This window comes from Haliaeetus albicilla, chromosome 10 (genome assembly GCF_947461875.1).
Source record: "Haliaeetus albicilla chromosome 10, bHalAlb1.1, whole genome shotgun sequence".
In the NCBI taxonomy this organism is placed as follows: Eukaryota; Metazoa; Chordata; class Aves; order Accipitriformes; family Accipitridae; genus Haliaeetus; species Haliaeetus albicilla.
Window position 1 is genome coordinate 37931489 of NC_091492.1, and position 21033 is coordinate 37952521.

General features: G+C 42.2%; 2 long non-coding RNA genes across 4 annotated transcripts in view; both read right to left on the reverse strand.

Moving 5' to 3' along the window:
• LOC138687471 (uncharacterized) overlaps window positions 1-21033 on the reverse strand; it is a 190136-nt gene that overhangs the window by 14395 nt on the left and 154708 nt on the right. The window lies entirely within an intron of this gene.
• LOC138687472 (uncharacterized) overlaps window positions 1-21033 on the reverse strand; it is a 38985-nt gene that overhangs the window by 12778 nt on the left and 5174 nt on the right. The window contains exon 2 of the long non-coding RNA XR_011326665.1: window positions 7548-7678. This is a non-coding gene — a long non-coding RNA (uncharacterized lncRNA). The remainder of the gene's footprint in view (window positions 1-7547; window positions 7679-21033) is intronic.

Below are 21033 nucleotides of genomic sequence, written 5' to 3' on the forward strand. Positions count from 1 at the left end.
AATGTAAATAAAGAAGCTTAAAAGGAAATAGAAAAGGGAAATAATTCTGAGTAACGATGCCAGATATCAGCTCCGTATCCTGAGATAACTGCTTCAAAACACAGCAGCTGTCTATAGAGGCAGGCCCTTTCAAAATTTAAAAGACTATTTGGAGAAACCAGTCCCAGTAGTCCCATAAGCACAGATCAAAACACAGCAGTGCTGGATGTTGCCAATTTGTTGCTGACAATGCTTTGTGTCACTACCCTCATTTAGGAACACGAGATAGAAAACACAGTCCTAATACCTACTTATCTCCAGTAGCCTCTGCTCCTTGTGTCATTTCATTGTTGGTATAAATCTACTCTACATGTCGTATCCTTCTGTGAAAGGCAGGGACCTGGGGCTAAATGTGTATAAATATAACCGAGACGCATCCCTTAGCCTTGAATCCAAGCGAGGAAGTATTACTCCATTTTGAAGTGCAGTGAGATAAGAGCACACAGCCAAATGCCACCTCCATTAACAGCCCTGGGAAAAGCATAATGGTGCAGAGAGCACAAAGACACTCGAGCCTGCAGTGCAGCAACCTCCCGCGCACTTGCAGTGCAGAAGACCGAAGCTCTGCAGGAGCTCTGCGTGTTGCTAACCCTGTACCATCGCCCCCAGCCCCAGGCCAGCCCCAGGTTCCATTTGGGAACCTAGCAGAGGGCACTCCTAAACAAGCGCCAGGAGAAGATGTCCCGGGCAGCCGGAGCGAAGCCGCATCGGGATCTCGCTCTGGCAGTTTGTGGTTCAAAGACTGGCCTGCTCGCTTTCCACTCACGCAGGGGCATTCGGCGGGAGAGGAAATCCTGACAGAAAATGAGCTTTCTGGGAAAAAAGCAGAGACATTCATTGGCATGTTGCTCTCTTAATGTGCGTTTGGTTTGCCAGGGGAAAAAGTGATAGTTTTCCATGTCCTCCAGCTCATGGCTGTGGCTCCAACTGCAGTATTTCCGCCAGGTTTGCTGGCAGTGCCTAAGAGCTAGGGATTGTATTTCAGTAGTTATTAAAAAGAAAGAATATAGGGAAGGGTAAAAAAAAATCTTGTTTTAATGGGAAGGGAAAAGGCAAATGAGGAATGTGCAGTCTGGTCACTTACTGGTTGATCTTCCCCTCCCTCTGCCATCCTGCCAGACCAGCTCATGTTGCCCTTCCAACCATACTGCAGCACAAAGGAGGTTTAAAAATCCATCAGCACTCACAGAAAGAATTCAGCAGTGTTGTTTGGTCACCCTCTGCCCGGACTGCGCTGTCCCTCATCAATAGCTTGTGCACTTTGATTGCAAGCTCCACGGACCATAGCTGCCCCTAAACAATTCAGAAGTACTGAGGGGATTTCACTCTGGCTTTCCCATTTCAGAGCTGTCCTTTTCTCTCCTTTTAACATTGTATTTTATTTACTCTGTGCTGAATACTCTGTCCCCGGACCTTCCACCTTTCCTGGAATGTTACTTTAGGATTTTGCCAAACATGCCGGGGTAGGGCAGAGGCTGGGCAGGGAGGAAGTCAGGCATTGCACCTTCTTCCCAGCACCCACGGCTCTGGAGTGTGCCAGCTCACATAAATCTTCCTCCTGCTTGCCAACGAGCTAACTGCCTCTCCACACGCAAACATCACAACAAAGATGTAAGAAAGACTTTGTTAAACATTTTGGGAAATAGGGTGCCATTGAGAAGTTAATCCCAAAGATTTGGTGAGGATCGGAACTGGCAGAAGAGTGTGGGAAAGTAGGTGGAAGACACGCACTTACTTCTGAACCCAGCCTGAGTAACACGGAAGCTTGGCTCCATGTGTAGGACTGTGCTGCGGGATGAGGATGCATGTACGATCTCCATGCCGCCTTGATGATTTTATGTCTACAAGAATTGCTGAAAAACTTCCCTTCCCCTCACCCACAAGAGAGAAGTGACAGGTATGAAACAAACTCCAGCTGACTTTGGGGAAATAAAGGCACTAAAAATCAGCTGTACATATGCTCCTTTGGCTTCAGATTTCAGTTAAAATCACCTCTTTCTATTGACAGGTTTGGTTCTTGTTTAAGTGACAGCAACGTCTATTGGGCTGGTAGCTCAGATTGTGACTCAGCCTCACTGCACAAAGGCTTGTCCGTCTATTGCTGATTGTTTAAGTTCTCAGGTTTTGAATTCTTGCAGGTGATTCAAGGAAATAAATCTGATTTAGTGACTTTTAAAAAAATTATTGCTTGTAAGAGACACAGACAGACTGCAAACAAAGGGCTGGCTCTTGCTCCTGTTGAAGGCATGGAGTGGAGGCACCAGAGTTCATTCCTGACTGCTTTAGGTTTTCAGGGACAAAGAATGAAGTAAGAGCCAGCTGTAAGGCCAAAAGCGAGCACTGACTTGCTGTCAGACCCTTGTGATTACCTCTGAGGGGAGAAACACAGCTCGTAAAAAAAATTATAAGAGGATAACTGCACCTTCTCCTTCATGAAAATGAGCAAATTCCAGAGTGTTTCTTCTTCTGCCTGCTATGCGATTTGCTTCAGCTTCATTTCACGTGCTGTCTCACACAATAGCCTCCAGGGATTCTCAGGGAAAAAGATTTAGCTGCCTTGCCTTCCATGCCCAACTCCTGCCTTCCTGCAAGAAAATTATTTGCTGCTTTCCTAACAAACCAGCTTCAGTTGTCACTGTAGTTAAGGTTATGTCAACACTTCTATTATAAACTCCTCTTGTCAGGAATTTACAAGTCGGCTGTAAAAATTCCCTTTGCACTTAATTCTGGCATAGATGAAAAAGCCCCAGGAGCACATTAAAAAAAATCAACATTTACGTATTAGATTTTAACACTTTCCAAGAAATGAAAATTTCAATGTTAATGCAGACACTGTATCATCAGACAAAGACCTAAACCAATGGCTCCAGTCAGCATGCGAATCCTCTACTGAAATAAGTCACCTTGGAGCGCCCTGCACTCCAGTGTTGCAAATATGGAAACGTCAGTCTGAGTGCCACCACAGGAATAAGAACAAAAGTCCCCTGAAAAAACCTCCTTTACTTATATGGCAGTAATTAAAATGCAAGCCATCTTGTTTATTGAGGGATACATCCTGTCTCTCATACCAAGAAGCTGAGTTTAATGTATGAAGGTTTCACAGCAGTTGAGGAAGGATTATTTTTATCTGTCTAAAATATTTATCTCACCTTTATCCTCATCTGAGCCCCTCATAATCACCAGCACATTTAGCTTTTCTGGTGCATTACTGCCGTTTATTTTCATTTCAGAAACAGAACAGTGATACGGAGAGAGGTTAAATGATTTGCCCAAGGTCGCAAAGGACAAGCCTCTGCTCTGGGAAAGGCACTCACGCCCATGCCTGGGATCCACCTGAGCAGATTCTCCATCCTCTCATGGCTTGCTAAGGAGTAACAGCAATTTATCGTCCTTAGTACAGCTCTGAGCCTGCAGTTTCTTCTGTCTTCCCTGGGCTACTACTTGGCAGGATTTAACAGTTACTAGCTTCATCCTCCCCCTCCACTTCCACCTGTGCTTTTTACGGGTTTAAGAGGAGCCTGAAAAGGTCTGGATTTGGTTCTGGGGAAGTCTAGAGAGCCCAGGTATGGGTTCCCCAAATCCTATGCGTACCGGAAATTTTTCTGCTTACAGGTTGAAACAGAGACAGGCCAGGATTTGCTGTGTACACAGAGGTGTGTGTGCTTTTGCGTTTTGTCCAGCCTCATATTGAAACTGAGGAGTACATGGCACTAAGCTAAACTCTGTATGTCTTGAGGAAAAAAAAGGGGAAGGCCAGAAGGAAAAATGAGATACAGAACAGGCATAAGTGGTGTCGAGACAGTCTTTAGCTAATTTTCAAATGCTACAGGAAATCAACAACCAAGAGAAATTATAAATAATCCAGTCAGAACTAGTGCAGCTTCAATAAGACCACATTTTTAAAAGTATGATTACAGCTTTCTAAACTCTTCCACATATTTAATGAATGCAAATATCTACACCCATGCGTATGACTTTTAGTTTTGCAAAGTTATGCTCGTGTTTGCAGCACTGCAAGCCACATTTTAAACAAAGACTCAGATCTCTATCTTTTACCTTCCTTTAACTGTACTAGTACATGCACGAGGAAGGCTGCTTACTCTAGTGACAGCTGAGGAGGACAAGAGGTAAACCTCTGACAATCCAGGTCCAGTTTTGAGCAAAAGATAGTGTAAGCGTGGAAAGAAAAGCACTGAATTCTGTGTAACAGAATCAGGCCCAAGAAGTGCAAAAGGAATTTACAAAGCAAGATTTTCTGTAATATGGTCCATTGGCTTTTGATAATAAAAACCACATTGTAAATAGCCAAGAAATTAATCTTTAAAAGGCAGCTGTAGCCCATGTGAATTAACTATTTTTTCAAAGACATTTCCTCTGGATTTCTGCTCCCTTCTTTAATACATGTTTCCAGCCAGCAGAGATGTTATGCTCTGTGGGTGAAATATAATATGCATTTTTAAAACATTTATAAATATGTATACACCCTATGGATTCACATGGCACTGTGTTCACAGAAGCTGTGTTCTGGTCTGCCTTGAAATGAAGGCACTCTTTAAAAAATAATTACAAATATACTAAGGTATACATTCAACACAATGCATGGGGATTTAGCCACATAAATTTCATTAGCGCTAATGAGAGGTGTGCAGCTAAAGCCCTGCATATCAAGACATCATGCATAAAGAAAAGCTTGTCTAATGATGTATTTACTTATTAAACCAGAACAGCTCTGAAGGGCATGCATGTTTATCTATTTTTATTTATTCCTTTTCAAAAGAAATTAAATGCACACATGCGTGCGCGCGGGCACACACACACATCTATATTCTGTAGAACACAGAATTTCTAAATTTTGATAAATTAATATATTGAAAAATCAATTAAAATGATTCTTCAGCTATTATTATTTTTTGCAACAGGGAAGATTAAAATGTCTCTTGAGGTCGCAAACCAGAAACATGCAAATCACTTGACTATGTGGCATGGCACTTTTGTGCTAGAATAAACAGGTGTGAATAAAGGCGTCGGTGGTATATTTTAGTAGAGTTGAGACTGTGACATGCAGTACTCAAAGCTGGGAAATTCTCGGTTTACCTACCTCGTTTTCTCAGCTCTCACTTTTGTCTTTATAAAACTTCCTCCCTTTTCTCAATAGCAGGGCACGTAGAGGGCACACAGTCTGTGTGGAAGGGGAAGCCTTGTTTTTAGTACATGTATGTGGGTCAGAAACTAGGTATTCTTCATCAGTTTTGTTAATTTCTGGACATGAAAAAATGCATTTTATGTTAGTCACACTATCCAAAGCAATTGTTTATTTTCTTCTCTAGATTACAAGTGGGTTCCTTTGCTGAATAGATACAACATGTGTTTGCTGCCAAGTTCAGGGTCCAAAGAAGTTGCTCCGATGTATCATTTGAACACTTCGATGCCATCTACTAGATCATTGTGTTATGGGGCCAAGTTAGGGCCAGCAGGGTAAAGGCAATTTATAACCCACATAGTGACATCAATCTAACCTAGCAACCTCCCTAGCAACACTGCCAAAGCATCACAATGTGGCCCCTATAGCTCAGATGATATGAAGATAGTAGCATTGTTAGGGTGGGAGGTTGCCACTTTGGCCTAGCAACAAATAACAGCCTGACCTTGGGATCTATTGAAAGCTGAGAAGCCAAGCAGAACAGAGGGAGAACCACCAAATGAAAACCCACGGGTTCCTGCCTGTTTCTTTTATGTAACCTAAACAAATTCTTCAGAGAAAAATATGGCAATGCTTCCAGACACGCTGCATGCATATATATTCAACATTGCTTTTCCACATGGCTGGTTAAGAGCTGTACAGCTTTTATGCTGTGGTTTGGAAATCATAAAATCTGGGTGCAGAAAAAGGACGAATATAGAAATCACTACAGCCAATACAGAGTGGCGACAAACAGGTTGCATGTTGCTATTAAAGTGCGCTGATACATGAGGGCTCACACATGCAGGTATCGCACATGATAATCCAGGAGCTGCACACACACCAGGGTTTGGGTTTGCTCAAGAAATCCAGCTGTAGCTGGCTTACATGCAGCATTTTGTCACTGAAAATAATGAAATGGATATAAATCACCTTCCCCCCTCCCTTCTCTTTCTTCTTGTTACCCATTCAAATGAGTCCCCTATACATGCATGCCATTGTGCCAGTTCTCCACATGCAGCTGCTGAAGCAAGGTAACATTTCTCTCTCCCGTATACACATCAAGTGTAGGGCATCCTCTAAAGACACTCTGGAGCTATAAGGAGTTGGACCTGACCTGCTTGATGTTTCCAGTTTCTAACGATGATCCCATACTCCTGGTGGTTGCAACTGAATACCACTTACAGCATCTTGACAGTTACAGTGATTCAAAGACAACTGAGAGAAACAAATAGGAAGTATGGAAAAAGTAAGTGAGTGAGTGATGCATTTGTTTCTGTACAGGTGGCCCTGAGTCAGTGTGCGGTGCTGGAGGTTACCTGATGCTGAGCTTCCAGCTACCATTCGGTCTTAAGAAAATATGTAACAGTATTAGCCCAGCACCTCCTATGTGAATCATAACCCTCGTAATTTCAAAGCTATCCTGTACAGTAACCACTTCTAAGACCAAACAGTGGGGATAATTCACCTCCCCCTCCCTGTTTGCTGGCTTTAAGCTACCAGCTGGCCAGTGCAGAGAAGCTCAAATTGCAGCTGCCTTCACCCTCTTTAGCATTCGAGATAAACAGATGACTTTGGTTTGCAGCAACAAAATATTGCACATATATTTTTAAAAAATGTAATTTCTTTTGCTAAATGAAATACGTTTGCAGATATATGTGGTTCTGCATGTGGGTGTGTGTATACACACACATCATATATAATTACATCTATTTAAAAGGGGATTTTTTAGGTTTTTAATGCCTTCCATTTTGTGCCTTGTTTCCCCCTTGTATAACACTTGGTATCACTTTCAGTTTATAACTTCTCTTGAGAGAGTAGCCACAAGCCACAAATAGTCAATTGTCTACTTGCAGCAGACTTTAACAAAGGGACTGATAGAGCTGAACTGGAAATGGTATGTCTATACTGCAGTCACTGCTACAGTAACCACAACCGTAATTTTGGTAACACAAAGTCAGGGGCAATTTTTCTTATAAAACCTTAGTGCAAGTTTCATCACAGAATATAGCATCTGTCCATTAGACCTATTTCTATTTTCAGGCAAGACCATGAAAAACTCAACGACAGTGTATGAAGTGTGTGAAAGTTTGCTCTTTTGCATGTTTCTTAAATGACAAGCTTTAAGTGCATTGAGAAATAGTGAGGATTGGGAGAAACCTCTCATGTGTTAGTGCCACTTCATCCATTCCATACTTTTTCAAACTGAAACTGGCCAGCTGGAGTTTTTTTAATACCTTGAATTTCCCATAACAGTCCTTGTTGGAGATGTGGTGTATCTGAATGGTAAAGCGGAAGGGCACAGCAGTAACCGAAGCAGTATGCCTACCTCCCTATGATGCAGGTCTGCTGGGATTCCCACAGATGTGAAGAAAAATGAAATTTCAGCTCCCCAAAGGGCTTCCCAGCCACTGCTCTGTCTCCTTCCACTGCCATCCCTGCAGCACAGTAACTTCCAGACTGTGGAAGAATGGGAGGAGAACGGGAACGTGGATGAATTCTTACAAACTGACCATATGACTTTCTCCATGTATTTCTTACTAAGCGTCTTGATAAACAGTGATAATCTTTCTCAAGCCCTAATGCTGGCCACAGTTTTCCCCTCGGGGAACTGCTCCACATCAGTAAGTGAGCCCTCTCTCCCCCTTTCCATCTTATTTTCTTCCCCCTTTGAACCACGCTTCCTGAAAAAGGGAAGGGAGTGGGGTGTGGAAGTTATTCCTCCACGCAGGACTGCCAGAGAATGAATGGTCACTAGTGGTTGTGTGTCTTTTCCCTGGCACCATATTTTGCCAATCTGTGGAACATAATGTGTGAAATACACTTGCAAAAAATAACTGAGAAGAAGCTCATTTCCTCTTCCTTCCTCATCACTCAGCACCTCTAAAACTCCAGGCTGAGCTCTCAGCAGTCCCAGCCATGGTGTTTGAAAGCTTCAGCTCCAGCTCTGACTGTCCTCTGCCCTCCCACTGCAAGTTCAGCCCAGAGCAAGAGCCTGGTGTAATGAGTAACCTGGAGGAGATTCAACGGGACCCAACACCAGGAAAACGACTTGATTTCTCTGCTTACAAAATTCAGTGTAGTTCATCATTTTCCCAGTTCTGAAGCTGAGTAATTAAGGCAAATACCAGAGCCAGTCCCAGCTACTTCGAGAAGGCAAAAGACTCTTCCATGAATGTTTCAAGAACCAAGTAATACTTTTAGATGATAGAGGTCAGGACTGCATTGCATGGATTTCTGTATGTGTGTAAATTTAACAATCCTAATAGCCATGTTTTTGAAAAAATGAAATCCATGTTTAAAAATAAATACGCTTATTAAATACTTAAAATTCCTGTTCTTTCCTCTAGAGATCATGCATGACTATAGCATTGAAGCCGGGCCATTGCAACCAAAAGAAATGACTGATTCTGATCAGCAGACCTCGATCTGAGCATCAGGGAGCTGGTGGGGCTGGAGGAGATTACAGCAAACTTGGGATGTTTGGATCTGGGTTTTGTTCCACCTGTTAAAGGGAGGATGACAGATGTAGAATCTGGGATCCAGTTTACGTAGAGTTCATCTGTATTCAGTGTAAATTTAGGTGCCTCTTTGGTGGAAATCAGGGTGAACCTCACACAGAAGCGCTTGGGAAAACACAGGCTCACCCGAACACATTCATTCTTGCACAGGAGGGAAAAAGAAGTGGCTTTGCATTTGCGAGAGGAATGTAGCTATATATAAGGATCTCCAGCGCCTGCGGTTAATGCCAAGGTCAGCTCCAGCTGACACCCGTGCCTGAGGCTGTGGGGGAAGGGATCGCTGTACTCTGCAGCGAAGCCACAAGATGTCAGGAGACTGCTGCTGCGCTGCTCTGCTGCTGCTGCTGCTGCTGCGCTGCTGCTGCTGCACTGGTGCGCTGGCAGGGCACTCAGCCTTGGGGCCTGGGAGCAGCCTGGAAGCTCCTGCCATCATCTGTCAGGCCAGCTCGCTTCTCCCCTCTGCTATCCTACCTCCTTCCCGTGCCATTCCGTTTCTTGACGAAAAGGCGTGAGCAAGAAAATGAAGAATTCTCTCCCTTTTGATGGCTTTTCCCAAGTCCCTATTTTAGAGCTTGCTAGCTCCCTTGCCGTATAGCTACATGCAGCTTTCCATATTACATGTCACTTTATATGGTTAATTGTGTTTGTATTCTCCACAGGGTTCTTGGCAGTTACAGCATACTACGAGGTCACTGATTTACCTCTGTGTTTTCAGAAACCCACCTTACAGTCCCTCCATGTAAAACTGAAAACTAGTCATATGTAAGAAAACAGCAGTTTGCAAGAGTGCTCACGATAAAAGGGTAAACAAGATCCTACACAGAACCGTGCCTGGGCTTGAATTGAAACACATAGTGTTATATCTTTGATATAAAGGGATGTTTGTAAGATGCATTTCATCCTCGCTGCATGCACTCTGCTAGTGAATGCTCACCAGACACTAACCATGTGCTATGCACAAATCCTGCAGGAACCTGCTGGTGGAATAAATCCTCTTCCCACACTTAAAGTACACCCCTGTGCTAGTTTTTGCACAGGGCAAAAAGCCAGAGCACAGCTGTGCATGTTTCTAAAGCAGCAATGGCCGTTCCACGTGGTTCAGTTGCAAGTGGTACCTGGGGCGTACACCATTGCTGGGAAGTTGCACCTAATTGCAATTCTTTAAAATATTCCTTCAGATCCAGTTTGGTCTGTAGCCAATATCCATCTGACGGATTGACGGAGCACTGTCCAAGTGACTCCCATTTTGTTGCTGCTGTAAGATCAACCCCAAAATGGTGTCCTAAGGAAACCTGCTGCATCTCTTTCCCTCTCACACTGACACGCTGCCACTTACTTGCCTACACTTGCAGAATGAAACTCTTTTATGGAGAAGTAATTTTTTCCAAGTGCAAAGCTGGCATAAGCGGAGGATATGTGTGGCCAAGATCTGCACAGTGCACAAACTAAACTGGGAATTTCAGGGCCCTGTTCTTCATTGTTATTTTCATACCCTTGCTTTGGCTGTAAGTTATCGCTCATCTGAATCAGTAACTCCAATCCCTCTCTGCATGCAGGTGTAAACAGAAACACAAAGCCACTTACCTGCAGGGAAGAGTCAGTCCCTTATTTTTCCACACTAGAAACTGTATCTCCCTATATGGAAAGTGCTGCAAAAGCTCAATTGCTTTAGACAACTTCCATCTTAAGATACTTTCTAGTGTATGTTATGTCTGATTTCCCAAATGGTTACACCACTTCACACCAGCATATCTCCAGTGGCTTTGGTGAGATCTGCTAACTACATTACATGACAGCACTGCTGGTGCCATGAAAGGATGAATCAGGGCCACCGAGAGCCTGGAAACTCTGCTGTGAAGCCAAATGTGCTGTGTATTGCCATCTTTCATGAAACCTCGTGTTCTGCTCAGGAACCTGTGCAGCAAGAGATTTACTCTTTCTCCAGCACTGCATCACCTGTGTTGTACAACTACTTCTTTTTGGGTTGCTTTTTCAAGGTGTTGTGAAAAAAAGCATTTAGAAAACACTGCAATTGCCTGCTACTGTTATTAAAATACAAAAAATAATTTCCTGGGTCTCCTGGCTGCTAAGATCAGCTCTGGTCCAGCAGGAACCCCATCCTGTTCATGATCTTATCTTGCTTCTGTACCTAAGTTCCTGAGCTTCTGGATACTAAATGGATGCAATGAAGCCTCTCTTCTGACATTAAGTGGCATCTGCACACCTAGGTCTTGGGTGTTATGCTAAGATCTAAGAAAATCAGAAGACACTAGAGAAAAATGAAAAGTATTAACATTGTTAGGGTGATAGCTCATTTGTCAGAGCAACATCAAGAAATACAACACACACACCAGCATTTCTTGCTCCAGTTTCAAGAAAAGTCATTGTCATGGATGTTGAGGTTGTATGCAGAAATGGATGTTAGATACTTCAAATGCAAAGCATTGGAACTGGCATACAGGATATTTTTATGCATTGAACATTGCAATGTTCATTTTGGTAGTGACTGGAAATTTTCATTCCACAGATTTTGAGTCGCTATGTGAAATGACATGAAAACCACCAAGTTTACGTTCGCATCAAAAAAAATACAGGCACAGATGGTACCTTGTCTTTCTGACGGTGTCAGCAGTTTGAACAAGGATTAAGCAGGTAAGAAGGGTGAAACGCAGGCCCCGTGGCTGCCACTCGTAGAGCTCCACTGCTAGAATTGATTTCAACGTTATTATGTTTCTTTCTGAACACAGAAACCATCCCGTCCTGTCCCCTACACGCTCACCCTCTCTGTCAGGCCTGAAGCTCATTAGTGGAGCAGCCCAGGATGCTTGCCTTGTCACTCTGCATTTGGCACCTTGTAACTAGAAAACTGTTTTCAGCTCTGTCAACCTAGCGACCAGCTAGCAAGTCAGTTATGAAAATGAGTTCTTTTGGAAATACAGCGTGGGGATGAAAGAAGGCAGGAAATTAAGGAGTGATGGGCACTGAACGCAAGTGGGGAAGGAGGATGTTTACAGGCATGATCCTACAACCCTGTAAATCAAGTTCTCTGTTCAACTTGCTACTGTAACTGTGAATTCTGGCTTGAGCACTGATGTGTAAGAAGGAGTACAAGCTCTGCAGGACAAGGCTGCAAATTCTGAGCTTCTGTGCAGTGGCTCTTACCCTGCATTTGATATCGTAATCAAAGAATCATATTGTAATGAGGGAATAGAGCATGCAGATTCTTTTTCTTGTGTTGTTCTATACTGCCGCAAATTAAAGGAACATCAGGGAAGCAAGAATTACAGCCCTCTGTCTCTTTTAGGGATGGTGCACACTTGCTTAATGGACAGCTTGACTGTTTTGTCATAGCCACTTCATTTGTATGATTTGCTATGTAGCCCATGGCTCATAACAAAAATACGGATGGCATTGGTTTTGTCATTGTTACACCAGACTGGTGGGGAAAATACTAATGTATTTGGCATTTTAGAGTGAGCATACATCAGGAAATTATGGCACTTTCATTTTATCTTAACAGCACATTTCTCAAAACTATACGGAGAGAACCTGCTAGATACCCCTGACACTCTCTTGTATTTTATAAAGAATTGTAAGAAAGTAAAAATAAATCTAAGACTTGCTAGGTACAATTCTGGAGCATAATCTAATGTGAATTTGTTTTCTGTTATAAATGAAGTATTTGATTCTGTAAATACTGACCCCTGTTTCACCAGGTCAACAGTTTATATTCTGGGATACATTTTAGCTTCTTCCACCAATAACTGCTTGAAGTTTGGTAAATTTACAGTTTTTTACAGAGTCAAGGAAGAAAGATTAAGTCTTAATAATCCTGACAATTAACTAAATTCCTCTATTTCAACTAAGACCTTCCTTCCACCGAGCTGAGTCCTCAGCACACCGTGCTGCACATCTCAGGCACTGCAGTACTTTGTTGTCAGGACTGTCTTTCACTTGCAGAGCTCTTAAAAATGGATTCCAGCTTGAAGCAAGATTTCTGGTGACTAGTAACTACATGGTGATGGTATCTTGTCTGAACTGAAAACTGAGGGCTGACTACTTGCAGGGCTGCAAGCAGGTAGACAATGACATTAATTTCATTTAAGTTTATTTCTATGCCCAGGATAAGACAAGGGAAAGAGACAGCAGATTTGGACAGCTGAGTGAAACTTCCCTATAAACATTTGCAATTATTTTCAAGAAAAATATCCTTGTTACCGAGTAGTATCTTGCTGTCATATATGACACTAAACATTTGAATAAGTGAATTTTCACACTGGCTAGAATGATGTAGCACTTTCTTACTTTCTGGGAAAGTTTTTTAGCAAAACCAGCAGACTCAGGCTGAGTACTGGCATGATGGATCTTTTTAGAAATAAATGTTAAAAGAACCTGTGTTCCACAAGTCCAACCCTTTCATAGGGAAACAAGGACAGCAATGTGTGAGGACTGCTACATGGTGTAGTGTGGTTTTGTGCCTCAGGTTGGCGGAAAAAACAAGTTGACAGCAGCACAATTTGTAAACCAATTACTGCTTCTGGAATTGATAGTCTCGCGCTGCTAACTGGGGGTCTAACGGAATCAGGTGTTTGACTGCAGCACTGGCCAAACAAGGACAGACAGCAAATTAAGTGCTATCCTGAACAGCAAAGAAAATATTACATTTCTTGCTCTAAATTAGCAACACTGAAGTTTTTATTTAGGCTTCAAAGACTTACACAGAGACCAAAGCAGTATGTTGCTCTGTGGTCAGTTCACATTAAAAAGAGTAACAATGCTAGACTGAAAAGAAAACAAAAAGTCACAGAATTTTCTCTTGCATGGAAAAGACCACAAACTCTGGGAGCAGTTGCCACTGTGCCATGTGACCGACCTTCCCCTGCCCGTGGATGGTGGATTATCGTCAAAACTATTTGGACATACGCACATGACCTCACAAAAATGTGCACTAGCAAAAATACACTTTTTCTCAAGCCAAAAAGGGAACAAAATTTTTCATAAAAGACACCTAAGCCTTGCTCTTGTGCTAGTGATTGGATTAGGTAATGACTAATTAGATGAGGTCATCACTTTCTATGTCATATATATACAGTATTTATGGAGAATTTGCTCATTCTAATTAACAGAGTAGAAATAGTTTCTTGACAAACTTCATTTTCCTGAAACTAAGAGCCTTGAATTTGTTCCACTTTTGATCTTTCTTCGGTGGCTATGTTTGCTTTACATTAAAATAACTTCTAACATTCCCATTAAGGATAATCCCTCCAGCAGCCACAGTATGACATTTCTATATTAATCTTTTAAGCATTTTAGAAAAGCAAGGTTTCATGTTTTAATAATCACAGTGTTTTTCTCCAAGGAGTTGTAAAAATTTATGGGGCCTTTCTATCCTATTTGACTTCTACATCTTTAGAGTTTGGTGCTAATGGCCCATTCAGCCTGCTTACTCTTTGACTCCTTTTTTATTTCTTTTTCATCTTCTTACAAAAGAAAAATTGCTTCCGTGCCTTACGCTGTTGCAGATGCTATTCAAGTAGTAAGTAATTTCAATCCAACTAGCTGAAAAAAACCCACAATTTACCCTCATCTCGGAATCACTTGGGGGTCTCCACTGTAGACATGTGCATACAAATCCCTTAATTCTTAATTAAAAACAAAATATAGCCACTTGTTTAAAGCAGCAAAAGCAGAAACAACAATATACATACATGCATTTTTAACAAGTTATCAGCCCATCTTAAAAAAAATACTTTTTCTGCTTTAATATTTTATCTTATTCTTGCTCTTTTAGCAGAAAAATAAAAGTAATAGATTAACTATTTATGTTTATCATAATTTTAAGATGGCCATAAGAGTGGCTCTCCAATGCTCCTGGAAGCATTCTTGTCCCATATTACTCACATTTTGTTCTATGCAGAGCCAGGAAAGCCATTGCAACTAATAAAAATCCAGCCACGCAATCACAGTAACAAACCAAGCAAATTCCTCACTCTATCACCAAGACCTCTCTCACTGCTCATGGTTTCACTTTCTGAGAGCCGACAAATCTTGGCCCTTTTGGACAAAGTAATTTCCAAAGTGGAGAGAAAACAACATGTCCGCTTTAAGTCAAGATTGCCTCTGTTGATTTCTATTGCTGAAATCCCTGCAGAAGAGGAGATACAGCGTCTCAATTAGGCAAGTCTCAAAGCATTTGTGGTTACAGAGAACAAAGCCAATACTTTCTGTTCCAATGCAAGTGGAAGACACTCAGTGGGATCAATTTCTTGCGAGATGCTTCACTCAAGGAATAGATTGACATGATTTGCACAAACAGCATTATTGTCAGAAATGGGAACTTGCCCCTTACTGAAGCCATCACAAGTCAAGTCTCACCTGACTGCCCTGCAGAGAACCAAGGGGATCAAAAAGTTTCGCAGCGTCTTATATAGCAACAATAAGCTGTTTCTTGATACAGTCTACTGTGGCCCTGAAAAGAGACTGGGACAGAGAGGATAAAGAACAGAGCAGTCAGCAGCACTTCAGAATAAGTTTGATAATGAAGGAGACAGGAGTTTCAGAGGCTGGGAACGCTCACCAAGGAAACTGCAGTAACTATAGAGGAGTGGGAAAATGTAGTTTATATTGCATATTCAGGACTGTAATCAAAGAGATAAGTGCCAAGAAGATCTGCAGCATCCAGAAATTGTCAGGGTTGTCTTGCCACAGCTTCCTCAGTGATCTTATCCTAAGACAAGTGTTTCATAACAGATTGAATGATAGCTAGGATGCAGGTTTAAGAATAGACAAGGAAGAAGCAACCCTTTTTTGCACCAGAAGACTCCATGCCCTACTTAAAAATAAAGTAAGTAAGGGCATGATGGCAACTCAATCACCACCACCAGTCAGCACTGCCTCAATGCCCCCGGCAGCCAGCAGGCAGATGGGTCTTCCCTCGCTACAGCCTCTGTGATTTACTGCATGCACATAAAGCCTGAGTAACATGAGTGCCTCCTGTATGATTTATAGAGGCGTGGGTTGCTCATCTAAGCAGAGGAGTGGGATGCAGAAATGCTTGTGCTCTAACCAGTTTCTGACATGGACTCCTGCAGCCCAAGGCACGTCATGTTGTTTCTCAGCCTCTGGGCAAGTTCTCAATTCCTAAAGCAAATCCCGAGTGGTTTTAGATGTACTGTTTAGATGTGCTGAGAATGGGGAGAACTTGCAGAAGTGCCCAGCTGTTCCACTCCAGCTCCCCTTCCTTCTGTGTATCCAGCTCTCCTCTCATTCAGCCCCTAAGCGAGTACTGCTGAGTCACTTGATATGCGAGAAGGTGCAATGATTTTCTTCAGGAGCCGTCCTTTGCCTCCTGCCTTTGGGAGAGCAAATGCAGCATATCTGTTGTGCTAGATGAAAAGGGCAGTGATGATGTTCATCAGTTTCACAACCACATACTTCTGGTTCTTCACTAGTCCAGAATTTTCCTTTGGTCCTTACTTGCCTGAGCACTTGGAAGAGAGATTTGCCTCTTTATTTGTACAATTATGAGTGTAAAATTTACTGCTCTGTATCCTTCTCTAGTGTTTGTAAAACCACTGAAAAATGTAATGTCCTAAATGCTACATTTTTGCTGACAAGCTAAAGATATTCTTCAGTGAATACTGTTGATGATATATATTGTTTTGCTCTCTACATCAAGTTCGATCTTTAGCGGACACTTTGGATAAGTAAACTATTACCTGGCAACGTGTCACAGTTTGCAAATGTTACACCAAGGAATGGGGCTATCATCACTATCTAGGACATCAAATTTGTCACCAGGAGTTAAGCAAAGGTTGAAATTATTTTGCTCTGATTCACCCCAGAGTCCTGCTATGGACATCCTTAGCCTGTGGTACTACATGTGTAGTACGAGGCGGCCACTGTTGTGTCTTTGATGTTCAATGACATTCATGGTTCCCTGTCCCTGTACCATCCTGTCACCCATCATTGGCCAGAGCAGGCTAAAAGCTGCTGTAAATGACACTCTGGTCCAAGGGCAATAGAAGAGCACCAGGGACCAGCATCTGGGTTTCTAGTATGTTGCTTTTTACATACACTGTCCTTATGCTAAAATAGTATGAGAACATTGCCAGAGATGTTGTGCTTCTAGAGGAACAAAAGGAAAACCAGAATGCAAGTATTAAAAAGAGGAAGGAGAAGCAGAGGGTCCACATTCCCATGGATAACCCCTAAACTGGTACTACATCTAGAAATCTGCAAGAAAGCGCCACTCAGCCCTCGGTGCTGATCCAGAAAACAATGAAACTAAATCTCCCCAAACATTCATAACCAGTCTTCTGTCTGCTCCTGAAAAAAATCCCAATCTCTTGTTCTTTGTCCTCTGAACTATAGTCACCTTGCATTACACGGTATGAAATGACTAGCCAGGCTTCCCATTGTCATTGGTGTTAATCACAGAAGATGAATATGAACTGACCAATGGTGTTTATAACCCTGTTTAACAATGTCAGGCACTGGGCTGGAGTCTCCTCTCCCTTTCACCCATATCATTCCAGTGGCTCCAGTGTAGTTATTTCTCATTTACACCAGCACCAGTGAAGTCAGACTCAAACAGAAAGACACTTTTAGGACAGAAAAATCCAACAACACTTTTGAAAAATAAAAAGAATCAAATGTATCAGTGAATTTCTCTGTTTTGCAGCTCAGGTGCACACAAAACTCACTTTCCATGAGAACAGCATAGCGTATGCTAGAATAAGAGGGGCTGGACTCAGAAGCAGATCCCCTGCCAGCATAAAGCAAAACATGCTTCACACCCATGTATTTTCACTAGCACTTGAAAAATCACAGTAAATACAGTCCATAGTGGTACCAAACAAGAAAATGTCTCTCTGGTGGTAGAAAAACTTTCATCTTTGATCACCAGTGCCCTGCTGGCACTGGAACATATTTATTTTTTAGCATTCAGTGACCTTTGATACCAGTAACTACAGAGGGCTGCCAAGCTGCTCATGGGCTCTTCCATGCCAGTCTTTATCTGCTTTGTATACTGGGCAATTTGAAAATGAACTCTGCTTGTTTGTGAAGAGGCAAGTACGATAGGTAGCAAACCCTACAGGGACTGTGCCCCAAGTCTGTGAATGTGTACGTGCACGTTATGCATGTGCCTTGTGTGTGACACTGATTCTGAGGCCACTGATACTCAGTTAACACACACCTACGTATGTGTTCATGTAATCAAGGGAACTGCAGTTTCTTTCTCTTAGACAGTATGAAAAGTGATTATTTGCACAGCCATTGGCTTTAAAGGGCAGTCTTCAGCTGGGCTACAACATACCCTAATATTCTGGTGTCCACTTTGTATGGAAATGAGCCTTCTTATTGTCCTTGTATCTTGTGATTATCTTCTCTGCCACATTAATTAAAAACACTGCTGTGACCTGACCAAACCTGTAGTACTCCCTGGGTTTGTACTTCACCTTGGGCAGTGCCAGCTTTGGGGAGTTTGCATAGTCCAGTTGCTCTACGACAGTTCCATTTTTTTCAGCAAAGTTCCCAGCTGGAGAGGCATGTGTCACCTTCAGCTAGCTGTCCCAGCAATGACAGTGCATGGCTTGTGTTCACCTAGATGTACCTAAGTTGGGGAGGGAGGAGAAGGTGGCTTTTAGTTAGACCTCCACCAACTAAATCAAGCTAAAATTACCTATGCCCTTTGCTTAAGTGCCACTGCTTGAGAAGCAATCTCATTATGTGTGGTAAACACGTAAGCTTAAAAGCATTCAGCTAAAACCAATCCTTCTGCTGTCCCCTGGTCACCAACTGGCAACAAAGCTCTACATCGACACCGAGCTGGCAACCTGTAGAGTTTGCCCTCTATTACATTTTGCTCCTATAAGCACAGCTATTATTGGAACTGCTTACTTGACCATATTGTATGCTTTACCTCCATCTGACAATAATTCATTCTTCCAGCTTGCAACATTAATTACTTATGCATACTGTACACACCACCACTCAAAGTACATACACACAAAGAAAGCAAAAAGGTTTTACGTACAGCTGAATTTGGTGGGGGTTTTCCTGCTATTTTTGTCTAATGTGAGGACAAGAAGAGGTTTTTAGGTTACCTGTAACTTGAAAGTCAACACCAAAAATACTCAGACATGTAGCGTATTAACGAATACTGGCTGGCTCTGTGCATTACTACAGATAACACAAAATATAGCTCAGTATCGCTATGCTACCCAACAAGCAACAGAAGCAAAACTTCACTTAAATATGTATTTATCAGTGGATGTGTGTGTCTGCATGCACACAAACATATGTACTGACATGAAAAGACAAAAAAATAAAAACAGGACCAAAAAAAGCTAGTCAAAGTACACACATGCTTTTGATGATTAACACTTTCCTATCTGCAACTGTCGTGGTTTAACCCCAGCCAGCGACTAAGCACCACGCAGCCGCTCACTCGCTCCCCCCCATCCAGTGGGATGGGGGAGAAAATCGGGAAAAAGAAGTAAAACTCGTGGGTTGAGATAAGAACGGTTTAATAGAACAGAAAAGAAGAAACTAATAATGCTAATGATAACACTAATAAAATGACAACAGTAGTAATAAAAGGATTGGAATGTACAAATGATGCACAGGGCAATTGCTCACCACCCGCCGACCGACACCCAGCCAGTCCCCGAGCGGCGATTCCCTGCCTCCACTTCCCAGTTCCTAAACTAGATGGGACGTCCCATGGTATGGAATACACCGTTGGCCAGTTTGGGTCAGGTGCCCTGGCTGTGTCCTGTGCCAACTTCTTGTGCCCCTCCAGCTTTCTCGCTGGCTGGGCATGAGAAGCTGAAAAATCCTTGACTTTAGTCTAAACACTACTGAGCAACAACTGAAAACATCAGTGTTATCAACATTCTTCGCATACTGAACTCAAAACATAGCACTGTACCAGCTACTAGGAAGACAGTTAGCTCTATCCCAGCTGAAACCAGGACAGTAACATTAGAAACGTAAGACTTCAAGAGATCCTGGCACCTCAGAAATTCCCAGCCACTACCAGCAACATATCGAACATCTCTCATACCCATGGATCAGCATTTGTCTGTAAAGTAGTTGTAGTTTTCAGCTCTCTGCTCTTGTTGGAAAGCTAGTGTCTCTTACGATTACCCTGGGCATCCTGATAGACTAATACCTGTCCTAATACCTGTGATGAGATCCTACACAACAACAGAAGTGACAGTCCAGCAGCGCCTTGTGTAACGTCAGCAGTGCCTTCCTATTGCTACTGAAAGAACCTTGTCTAGGATCACATTTGTCACTTCTATTACTGCCTCATGTTCTGATGGTTCACAGTCATCCAACTGACAAATTAATGCATCAGGTTTTTTCTTTTCTTTTTTTTTGCTGTAGTCAGTTTTCTTCCTTCAAGAGAATTATTTTTGCTTCATCCTTCTGCGTAGGGTTCTGTATAGTTGACAGAGAGACAGACACGTCCACATAACAGTTCCTCTTATCCTAAATTAAGAATCCAGAAGAGGCAGGATAGATCTCCATTCTCTCGAGGTATCTTCCTGCTTTCATTGGCTGCAGAAGAAGCTCTGATGATCAGCTTGAAGAAGACGTCTAATTTGCCATGGCTAATGGTGAAGTGCATCCCAAATGTATGTTGTTTTTGTATGGAATTGCATCCCATTTCCATTGCTCATTGCTTTCACTGCCTTCCAGCTCACCAGCCGTGATACTCTGATCCTGCTAATGACAACGCCTCTTGACTGTTCCATCAGAAAATTTCTTTAGCACACTCCATCTTAAATGACAATAGATCATTATAGTGAATATTAAACAAGTTCAGTCTTGAGTCACTAGTAATCTCTCTATCCCAATAGTAATCTATTGGCACCTCTCCTTCAGACAATACCTTACGCATTTTACTGCTCTTGTACTAATCCCCATCTTCTCCATCTTAATTAATAACTTCCCATGTGGCATCATATCAAATGCTTGACTAAAATCCATATAGATTAGATCTACTACATTTCCCTTTCCTAGAAAATCAGTTATCTCAGCGAAGAAATATCTCAGGATACTCGGCAAAATCAGCGTTGTGGTTACATTTTATCCTGTTTATCCTCTCGTTTGCTCTCTCTTTCTTTTTTTTTTGTGGTTAATTATATTTTCCTTCAAAATTCTTCTGAAAGCCTGAAATGGTCTCAAAATCAATGAGCTCAGTGGCTACTTAGATAACTTTCTAATAATTTTTAAAATAAAAGTATTATATCTACTATTTTCAAATCATGCGAGAACAAC